The sequence below is a fragment of the Eptesicus fuscus genome, chromosome 6, assembly GCF_027574615.1.
Source record: "Eptesicus fuscus isolate TK198812 chromosome 6, DD_ASM_mEF_20220401, whole genome shotgun sequence".
Classification (NCBI taxonomy): domain Eukaryota; kingdom Metazoa; phylum Chordata; class Mammalia; order Chiroptera; family Vespertilionidae; genus Eptesicus; species Eptesicus fuscus.
The window spans coordinates 43,222,100-43,232,956 of NC_072478.1; the positions used below are offsets into that span (position 1 = coordinate 43,222,100).

A 10,857-nucleotide genomic window follows, 5' to 3' on the forward strand; every position below is an offset into this window, starting at 1 on the left:
GTGGGAGAACAGAGCTGCAATGATCAGTAGCATCAATGCGTGGCTTAATTTGCTGAGTACTTCTAAAGGATATTTTAATCAGCAGGGTTATCTCTGCCAAACTAGCAAGGGCTGCTGACTGCCATGTCTAATCTCATTAGTATGATCCACTGGGAGTGACACCTATCCCTCGAGAATAAGGACATCACTCCTGTATGACTCTGAGGTGGAGATAACTGACCAATGAAAATAGCATGGATTATTAAAAGTTTAGCAGAAAAAGAAAGATTCTCACAAATGTCATTCAAATCTTACATGCCTAGAGTAAACACTACCACATTGCTAATGAAGCCAAAATCACTTTTAAATAGAGACTTGAAAATGAAGACACTTAAAATTCAAATATACCAAAAATGTTTTTTTTCTTTGTAAATTTAAATTTTATTATATTTGCAAATTAACTGAACATGTGCACAGTCCATCTTTTCTTTCTGTGACTAGACAGGGCTTATCATATATTTGTTGACAGATAATGTAATGAAGTAAAAATCGGAATCTTTTAAGACTTCATTTAATGGCTTAGACTAGAGAATAAAACTTATTTTCAAAGCTCCATTTTACATACTGTTAGTATATAATTAAGCTCCATTTACCCCACATAAATGTGTACCTATTACATTTGTTTCAAAGCAAGGGGAATGATATCTAGCTACACAGCAGAACAAGCCAGGGAAATGTGCAACAATAAAGCCTGGGGGTTCCACTGCAAGCTTCTGATTCATTATTATCTCTCATGAGCTCAGGGGTCCATTATCGAATGCATTGGTCAGTACTTCAATATTATTGCAACCTGTCCCCAGGCAGATGTCTTAGTGAAATCACATGACTTTCATCTCATCAGAGATACATAGCAGGGAGTTTTTACAGAAATAGAACCCAAACCTTCTACAAAAGCCATTTAAACAGATATGAAATATGGGACAAGATAAAACTTACCTTTCTGGAAAAATATATAAAAACATTGTCCCTTTCCTCTGCTCAAGTCTGCACTCCTCTAATAATCTATAAACACTCAGAAAAATGTTTCAAACAGTCTTTGAAGGGGTTATCTAATAACAATAATAAAACAACACATAATATAAATAAAAATTATAAACTGATTGAAAAAATAATATACTATGTAAAGAAAGGCTAGAATTTATTTTTTGAAATCCAGAAAAGCAGATGAATCTATAGGACACATAGTAAAAAATATAAGTAAAATAAAAACAAAATTGGAAAGAGGATGGGACTATAACAGAATGGAGGACTTTTATAATAAGAGAATAATGTTTATAGCTATAATAAATAAATATGAAAATCTATGTTTTTTAAATGAATTACCCAAATCAAAGCTGTGGAAAACTGAAATCTAATAACTACACAAGAAATACAGCAAGTTATCAATGACTTGCATCCTAAAAGAATTCTGAGTTATGTGCTTTTATACCTATAGCAATAAAGTTTTCTATGCTATAGAATATATTTTTGATAATAAAATTACCATGATCCCATGTAATAATCAGTAGAAGTGATAGGTAAAGGTTATTAAAACACCCACACACAGCCAAAACTGATTAAGGAAAAAAGATAAAGTTACAAATAAAATAAAGTGTGCAAAATGACATTTCACTGTAGATTTTTTTCTAGATCATTAGAGATTGTTATGAACAACCACATTTCAATGAACTGAGAAGTTTAAAAATACATGTTTTACACAAAAATCAAAATACCAAGGCTCAAGAAAACATAGAATATACTTAAGTATCATTTATGATTAGATTTTTAGCTAAAAATAGAAAAAAAAAAGTCTCCCAATTAGGGCTCAAGCAAAGTAGAACTTTATGTCACCCTCATAAAAGTTCAGACACTTCAGGGCTGTGGGGTGGCTCTGCTCCATCAGTGCTTTGCCACCCCTTAAGTTTGGTCCAAATCTTATTTTCTGAAACTGTGTCCATCAAGCAAAAACAAACAAACAAAACAAGAAAGTTTTAGTAATGAAAACTGCATATAAATCTTACAAACTTAGATGCAAATCTTAAATAAAATATTAACAAATTGAAAACAAATAAATCTATGTATATGGAGAATACCCACTTTGAATATAAAAGAAATGGTACTAAAATCAATAAGGAAAGGAATTTTATTCAATGAATGGTCAGAGACCAATGGTTATCTGCCTTAAATACAAGTAAAACCAGATTATTTTTATATGATGCACAAAAATAATAATTTCCTCATAAAGTTTAGAAAGCTACACTTTGAAATGTTTAGAATAAAAATCATGTCTGTATGAATTTAGGACAGAAAATGATTTCCTGATTGAAACACATAATCAAAAAATTATAAACCAAATTTTCCACACTAAAAATGTCTATATTAAAGAAGATACCAGAAACAAGGCATAATGTTAAGCCACAGATTTGGATAACTGCAATAGAAAAACAAAAGCAATTCCAAAGGAATAATATCTAAAATTTATAAAATATATCTTCAAATTAATAAGAAAAATGAACAATAGAAAAAGAAGGCAAAAGACTTGAGGAGATATTTTATAGAAATAAGTTTAAATAGCAAATAAGCATGAAAAGATTATCAACTGCGTTATAAAAATACAAATAAAAACAAAAGTGAGATGGATGAAACTCTTCATATTGTAAATCCTGATACCAAGGGCTAGTGAGAACAAAAAGAAATAGAAACACACATGTTGCTTATGTTTTATAAAGTGGTATAAGCATTTTAAAAATAGTTATAATCTAGTGAAATTGAAGATGCACAAACATTACAACCTAGCAATTTCACTTTTCTACTACAGAGAAAACTCTTCTCTTGTTGTCTAGAAATTAGCAAACCTATTATAAAATATGTGTATGGAAAGAACAAAGACATTAAACAGCCAAAACAATTTGAATACCAAGATAATTGTGACTTACTATTAGCTATACAATAAAGACAGTATGATTTGTTGGCATAGAAATAGACAAAGAGATCAGTGAAAAGGAATAGAGTCCAGAAATAAACCCTGGACAACTGACTTAAGTCCATGCATTAGGTAAAGGAGTCTCTTTAACAGGTATTCCCAGAACAACTGGATACTGATATTGTGTGGGGGAACAGACTTTGATTCTCAGTTAATCCCATACACATACATTTGGTCAAGATTAAACGAAGCATAAAATGTATAGTTTCTAAAAGAAAATGGAATATTTTCACAACCTAATGAAAGATAAAAGAGTTCTGGGACAGAAAACAACAAGAACAACAAAAACAAATTCGAAAAGAAAAAAATTGATAAACTAGAAATCTTTATAATGTATAAATTTTCTGCTCTGTTCATCAAAAGACACTGATAAGAAAATTATATACCAGCCACAGATGGGAAAAACTATTTACAGTACATATGTGCAACCAAACTTGTTTCCTGAACATGTAGAGAAAACATAAGCAAAAATCTTGGAGACAACTTATAAAGGAAGATCTATGACTATATAATATATGAAAAGATATTCAACTCATTAGTTACCAGAAAAAAAATACAAGTTTTAACCACAATAATATACTAACTAGACAGACTAAAATTAAAAAAGATTGACAAAATCAACTATTGGTCAGAATGTGCAGTGAATGGTATTTTCATTATTATTGGGAGTGGAAAATGGTTCAATTCTTTTGTAGAACTGTTTGATATTTACTTATGTAGTCAATCATACATCTAGTACTTATATGACCCAGGCATTCAAAAGAAAAGGGTTGTAGACACGCAATACTAATATATAAAAAGCCAGGAGCTGTCATGACCTAAACGACCAGATGGATGACCGAACAGCAGGCTCCATTGATCAGGGGATGGCTACCCGAAGAACCGGGGTCCCTCCGGCTCCGAAGAATCCGTGGCAGCGGTGACTGGTGAGCGGGAAGGTGGAAGGCAGACCACTTGGTCCCTCCTCCCGGCCCTCAGACTCCAATCAATCAGTGGCGGAGGCGGGGCAGAAATGGAGACTGGCTCCGTTAGTAGTCCTGCAGGTTCAATCTCAAGAGGACAGGCCAGGCACCAATGGACCAGCACTGCTGGCATGATCCCAACAGCACTGCCAGCCTCCTAGAACTCAGCCTTGGGCACTGCGGCCACTTCCTTCCCTAGACTCTCCACAAGGAAGAAAGGATACCGCCAGCAGTGCCAGGGGTGACCAGTGGTGACTGCTCTCCCCGTGCTTCCTCCAGGTCACGCGAGCCGGGCCCTCACCCACCCCACTCCAGATGAAGTGTGAGCACTGCACACGAGAGGAATGTAGTAAAAAAACAAAAACTGATGACCAAGAGAATGCCGCAGTAAACATCCGGAGTCCAGCTCAGGAGAACAGAGAGAAGGGAGAATTCCATAAGTTGGCCGATGCCAAGATATTTCTGCCTGGCGTGTGATAGTTGTGTTACTGCAGAGGAAGGAGTCCAAGTTTCTCAACAGGACTTCTTCCGTGTTCTGAACCTTAATAAGAAATGTGATTCCTCACAGCACAAGATGTTGGCAGTGTCCGTGTGTCCTCAGTCTCTGCCTTATTTTGCTGCTAAATTCAGCCTCAGTGTCACTGATGCATCCAGAAGGCTCTGTGGCTTCCTCAAAAGCCTTGGGGTGCACTGTCTTTGACATGAAGATAGCTGCGGACTTCAGCATCCTGGAGAGTCAGAAGGAATTTGTGCGTTGGTACTGCCAGCACTGTGAGGAAGAGACCCGGCTACCCATGCTGACCTCCGCCTGCCCCGGCTGGGTCCAATATGCAGAGCGCGTGCTGGGTCACCCCATCACCCGCCACCTCTGCATGGCCAAGCCTCCCCAGCAGATCATGGGCTCTCTGGTAAAGGATTACTTCGCCAGATGGCAGAACCTGTCCACAGACAAGATTTTCCACGTCATTGTGGTACCGTGTTATGACAAGAAACTGGACGCCCTTCAAGAAGATGTTCCCACAGCTTTGCATAGTTCCCAGGGTGCTGACTGCATGTTAACCTCAGGTGAAATTGTTCAGATAATGGAGCAAAGTGACCTTGCCTCAAATGACACCTCCATGGACACTCTGTTTGGAGACATGGAGGAGGAGGTGAGGCTCCACGAGGGGCCAGCTCTGACAGGTACCTGGCGCACATCTTCAGGCACATGGCCAAGGAGCTGTTCAGTGAGGACATGGGGGTGCTCACCTACCGCACCCTGAGGAACAAAGACTTCCAGGAGGTCACCTTAAAAGGGATGAAGAGGTTCTCCTACGCTTTGAGGCTACTTACGGCTTTCGAACATCCAGAAGTGGTCCTGAAGCTGTAGAGGGGCAAGTTCCCATGCCACTTCGTGGAGGTCCTGGTCTGCGCCGGGGATGCCTAAGTGGCAGTGGCCAGGCCCAGGCAGATGACTGGTGTGCAGACAGGGCACTGCTGTGGCAGATGGAAGGCATCTACGCTGCCATCCCAGTGTGGCCCCTAGAGACCAGTGCCCATGTGCAGGAGCTGTATCAGGAGTGGCTGGGGTAGGGGGGGGGGTGACTCCCCCTGGGCCCATGCGACCCTGCACACTGCCTAGCAGGGCCCAGGGTAGCCTGCCAGGACATCAAGTGGTAAAGGCAGCAGATGCCCGGCCTGCAGGCCGCCTGAGGAGGGGTGTCAGACGTGTGAAGGAAAGGCTTAGCATCTCTGTCATCACTTTGGTTTTCAAAATTCCCATCTGTTGGCTCCCTCCGTCTGAGGGGCACCGTCCTCATCACATGGGTGCAACTGGAATATTGTATCTCAAGAGGATTGCCCCAGTGTATGTATCCTTTTATCCAATGATGAAAAAATCCCAAAGAACAAGAATGGAGACAGACTACTGTCCTTTAGGCTTTAAAAAACCCCGGAAGTGTCCTGCGAAGAGCTGAGACTTGGTTCTGTCCACGTGCCTCAGAGAGATTGGATGAGGAAATGGCCCGGCTTGGCCCTGACTTTACCCACTTACGTTACTCTTGAAGGTGTCTTTGCCACAATGTGAATAAACTGCCACCTTTTGGAACAGGGGCTCTTACAAAAGTCTGCATTCCCAACTTTTCTTGAAACAGATCGATGTTCTGCAGCTGTGGCCACCGTCCTGAGATCAGGTCCTGTCGACCAGGTCCTGTCACTGGGAATCAGGGGGCACTGGAGTGGAGGCCCTCACCCAAGCCCTTTTACATTCAGGGATTGAGCTGAACTCACTTTGCGGGAGGCCTGGCAAGGGTGACAGATCACAGATGGAAGGATAGAGAATGAAGAGGCAGACACCCTGCTCAGTCCCTCTCTGGGTGGGGTCAGGCAGATGAAGGCCGGCCAGCCCGCCCCACAATTGGGTGAGATAGCATGCTCTGTGTCTATCTCTCACCCCGTGAGCCCAGCCACTCCTCTCAGCTCCAGGCAGCCCTCTGTGTTCCACGACAGCACACTCTGCCCTCACATGCTGCTTGCCCTAAACAAGAAGGAAGGGAGCAGTTGGCCCACAGACAACTACACAGAAAGATAGGGCTCACGGCTGGTGACCGCAGTGGTGGTGGCAGGCGGACATCCCCTGAGGGGTCCTGGACTATGAGAGGGTGCAGGCCGGGCTGAAGGGACCCCCCACACACCCACCCAGTGCACAAATCTTGTGCACCGGGCCTCTAGTCCTATATAATAAAAGCCCAGTGACTGAATGGCGGAATGACCAGAATGACCGGTCGACCAGTTGCTATGATGCACACTGACCAGCAGGGGAAGACGCTCAACGCAGGAGCTGACCAGGATGAGCAGCTGCTCCCACTACAAATACCAGGCCGACAGGCAGGAACCTGGGCTATGATCATTGCCTCCTCGCTCCAGGCTCCTCCTCCTCGCTCCCTGCCTGCCACCTCCGGATGCCCATAGGTTGTGCAGCATTGCCACCAGGCATGCAGAGCTGACCCCGGAGGCTGGTTGGAGGGTTCGTGGCCGCCATGGGACTGAAGCCCACTCTGCAGCCTCTCAGTGCTATTATCCCTGGGCCTGGCCCTGACTGAGTCCCCTGGAGAGGCAAGTGCTCCGGCTCCAGGACCAGGGAGCAGCAGCTCAGAGGGCAGGCCTAGAGCGGCTCCGCTGACTGAGATGAGAAGAACTCCCAAAGCAGGCAGATCCCTGCAGGCCACACCCCCCACCAGTACATGAATCCCATGTACCAGGCCTCTAGTAGGATATTATTGAGTAAAAAAAGAATGCTAAGCTCAATGATTTGCTAAGTGAAAAAAAAAAAAAAGCAAAAAAAAAAAAAAGCTAGACACAAGAGTGCTTACTATGTGACATTATTTATATGAAATTTAAAAACAAATTATTCTAAAGTGATAGCAATTTCATAATGATTAAAGGAGCATTGGAGAATAGAATTGAATGGAAAGGGGGATTAAGGGACTTTCTAATGGAATAGAAATGTTCTGAGTCTTATTAAAAGAGGTGTTTACCATTGTCAAAGCTCCTTATACTGACCAGTTAATATCTGTGCATTGTTTTGTTGTGTAAAATTCTCTCTATCAGTGTATGTGTATATATACACACACACACATATATATATGTGTGTGTGTGTGTGTATACACAGAGAGAGAGAGAAAGAAAGAGATAGAATTTTAAACATTTCATGTGAACCTTAAATGGGAAAATTTATATAGCTCACAACTTGTTAGAAACTGCATGGGTAACATTTGACTAATTAATTAAACAATTTGTACTTTTGAATTACAACAATTTTGGTTGTATTTTTATCATACACTTATAAATGCCCTCCAAATATTTGCAAAGGACTTCTACTGTATTAGAAAGACATGAACAATATGAATGTGATTCAGAGAGCACCATGAATGAGAAGGGTGCATATTATGATAACAGAAATAACTGATGATGTCTTTCAGAAGTAAAATTTTAAAAAACAACACAGCATCTCAGAATAAATATTCACTATAAGTAATTGTATTTCTCAAATATAGGCTTATCCTGAGGTATTTATACAACCAAAGCAAAGGCATACTTATACTTCTAATAAGAATAATGACACAACTCACTTTTGTTGTGAGAATTTGCATTCTAAGATTTATCACCAAATATCATTTTTTGCTTGATTTATTACAAGCCTTTGAAATTAGAGGTTTACAAAGAAAATGCTGACACAGTCTTGGTTCTAAAAGTCACATTGCTTGCATTATAATTATGTAAGAATTTAATAATATTAACTGAAGCTGAGCACAAAAGCACCAAGGATAAATTAGACAAATAGGATTTATGAGACTTCCTTTCTAATGCAAAACTACAACATTATTTAGTGGTATGCCCAGTCATTCAAAATCAGCCTAACAACATAGACTTGTCATACATCTGGGGCAAGTATTTGAAAATAACAACCCTTAAAATGCTAGAAATAACCATTGCTTTGCAACAGGATACAGATTTAAAATGGGTTTGCTTTTGTATCAGTGTTCGCATAAGCCACATTGGGACTGTACTGAGGAACATGGAGCTTGTTAAATGGAAGACCAATGAGTCACTCTGCAGTGGGATAAAAATAGGATGAGACTGACAAACATAATCTGCGAGAAAATTAGTTCAGCAGTAGGTAGCAGTAAAAAAAAAAAGTATAATTGTCAAATATGCAGAAAAGGAATAGGAACTGAAGTGGGTGTAGTTTTATGGATTCAAAATAGCTAAATTCACTAACATAATGAAAGTGTATATAAAATAAAATGGAGATTATCTCAGGTTATTTTTTTACCTTTAAATCAAAATAAATGTCTCTTTCAAAATATGACTGATAAATCATAAATCAATTAATAAAATGTAGATAATTCTTTAGGCATTAAAGGGAAATTACCCCTTTATAAAAACAAATGTTTGCAGAGTCTCCTAGAATAATACTAACAGGCATTCATATCTCACAAATTTTAAGCAAAATTATGGAAACTATTAGGTCAAGTAGATAAAGGGAAAATTTTATTCTGCTTTTTTACTTGTTTTGACTTTATGCCTCCTTTCCAGTCCACTATTTCATTCATCTTGGTCGAGGAGGAAGGAATGTTCTAGTTTTATAGCTTACTTCCAGGAAAGACTTTCGTTTCATTTATTTTTCAAACACAAAGGCATTTAAAAAGTCATTTAATTGTGTAACAATGAATGATCTTGTGGTGTTGATAGGCTCTTTGATTGTCTTCCTCTAAGTTACTTTGGAGACTTCAAAAAAAAGGAAGCAGTAGCTAAAATTAAAATATATCATTTTTATATTAACTCTTCTATTTTGTACAATTATATAAATATGCTCAAAGTTCATCTAATTTTACTACTTAAGTAATATCTAAAATACCAGAGGCCCGATGCACAAATTAGTGCATGGGTGGGGTCCCTCAGCCTGGTTGGCAATTGGGGCCGATCAGGGGGGACCAGCTGGCCAGGGGGAGGGACCTCGGGAGGTTGGCCAGCCAGCGGGGGGGGGGGGGGTAGGGACCATGAGAGCTTGGTCAGCCGTGGGAGGTTGGTCAGCCTCAGGAGGTTGGCTGTGGAAGCACACTGACCACCAGGGGACAGTGCATACGTTGAGCATCTGCCACCTGGTGGTCAGTGCATGTCATAGCAACCAATCAACCAGTCGACTGGTCATTCGGACATTCAGTCGCTTAGGCTTTTATATATATAGATAGTATAAAACCCATGTGTGTAGCAATCATTTTTCATAAAAATAATGTTCTGCAGTAATACCTAATTTCCTTAACCTATCATTTGTTTGCTTATGGAAAAGCCAAAACCCATTGCTCTAATCTAGTAGAAAGCTGGCAATATTATCTACAAAGTGGAAGTTTACAAAAGTTTAATTTTTCTATTAAAATTATTTTATTTGTATACCAATTGTCTTTTTATGAGAACCTTGGTTACAGCAAATATTTATTGTTCTTTAAATTACTGCAAGAAATCTTTATTAACTTGTATATACCCGGAATTGTTGAAGGAACAAAACCTATGCCACGTAACAGCCCAGGTTAGTCTAGTGTCATGAGGAGAGATATATACCAAACACTAGGCCAACATGAAAAATGATGAAGTCAAATTATGGAAGAAGGGAAGGTGTCTGGCATGCTAGATGATGCCAGTAAATACAAATGCTATTTTGTTTTCCCCTTTTGTCTTTTTTTTTCTTTCTAGAAAAGAAGTTTACTGAGGAGGTTGGAAAAGGAGAGGTAGGAAAAAGTGATACCCCAAGTACAGGGAACAACATACATATAAACAAGATAGACAAGAAAGAGACTGACGCAGAGCACACATTGGTGACTGATGATTCAGGCAGTTATGCCACGGGTGCCAGTGAAGTGGTGAATGATGACTCGACATGAAGGAAAAGGCCAATGGGGTCTCATGTATTATATTTGAAACACTGAACTTTATCTGGAAACACACAGGCAGGACTACTGATCAGAGGAGAATGGTACAGTAGGTCTTTCTTTAAGAAGGAAGCTTTCCAAGACACGGTAGAGTAGTCAACAGAATCAAATCTTACAGAGAGCCCAAGCGAAAATCAAACTAAGGAGGGTCTTTTTCATTTGTAATTGGGTTACTGAGTAGACTTTTCTTTCAAAACTAAAAAATAGACTGGATACAGGCTGGTGACTTTCACTCTGAATTCAACCCTGGAGATGTCAGAGAAAGAAAAAGGGAGTAATAAATCACAGAACTCTCTCACAGACACATACACAACAATATATATACACATATATGCTATAGAAAACTCTTGTGGAGTCAGAAGAGGTTGTGGCATTTCTCTTGTGTGAGGAGGGGGTGCTGGAAGCAATAAAAAAAGTCGTGAACTTT

General features: G+C 39.9%; 1 pseudogene; it reads left to right on the forward strand.

Moving 5' to 3' along the window:
* Positions 1 to 4,278: 4,278 nt before the first annotated feature.
* LOC103290845 (nuclear prelamin A recognition factor-like) lies at positions 4,279 to 5,535 on the forward strand (annotated as a pseudogene).
* The last annotated feature ends 5,322 nt before the right edge of the window (positions 5,536 to 10,857 follow it).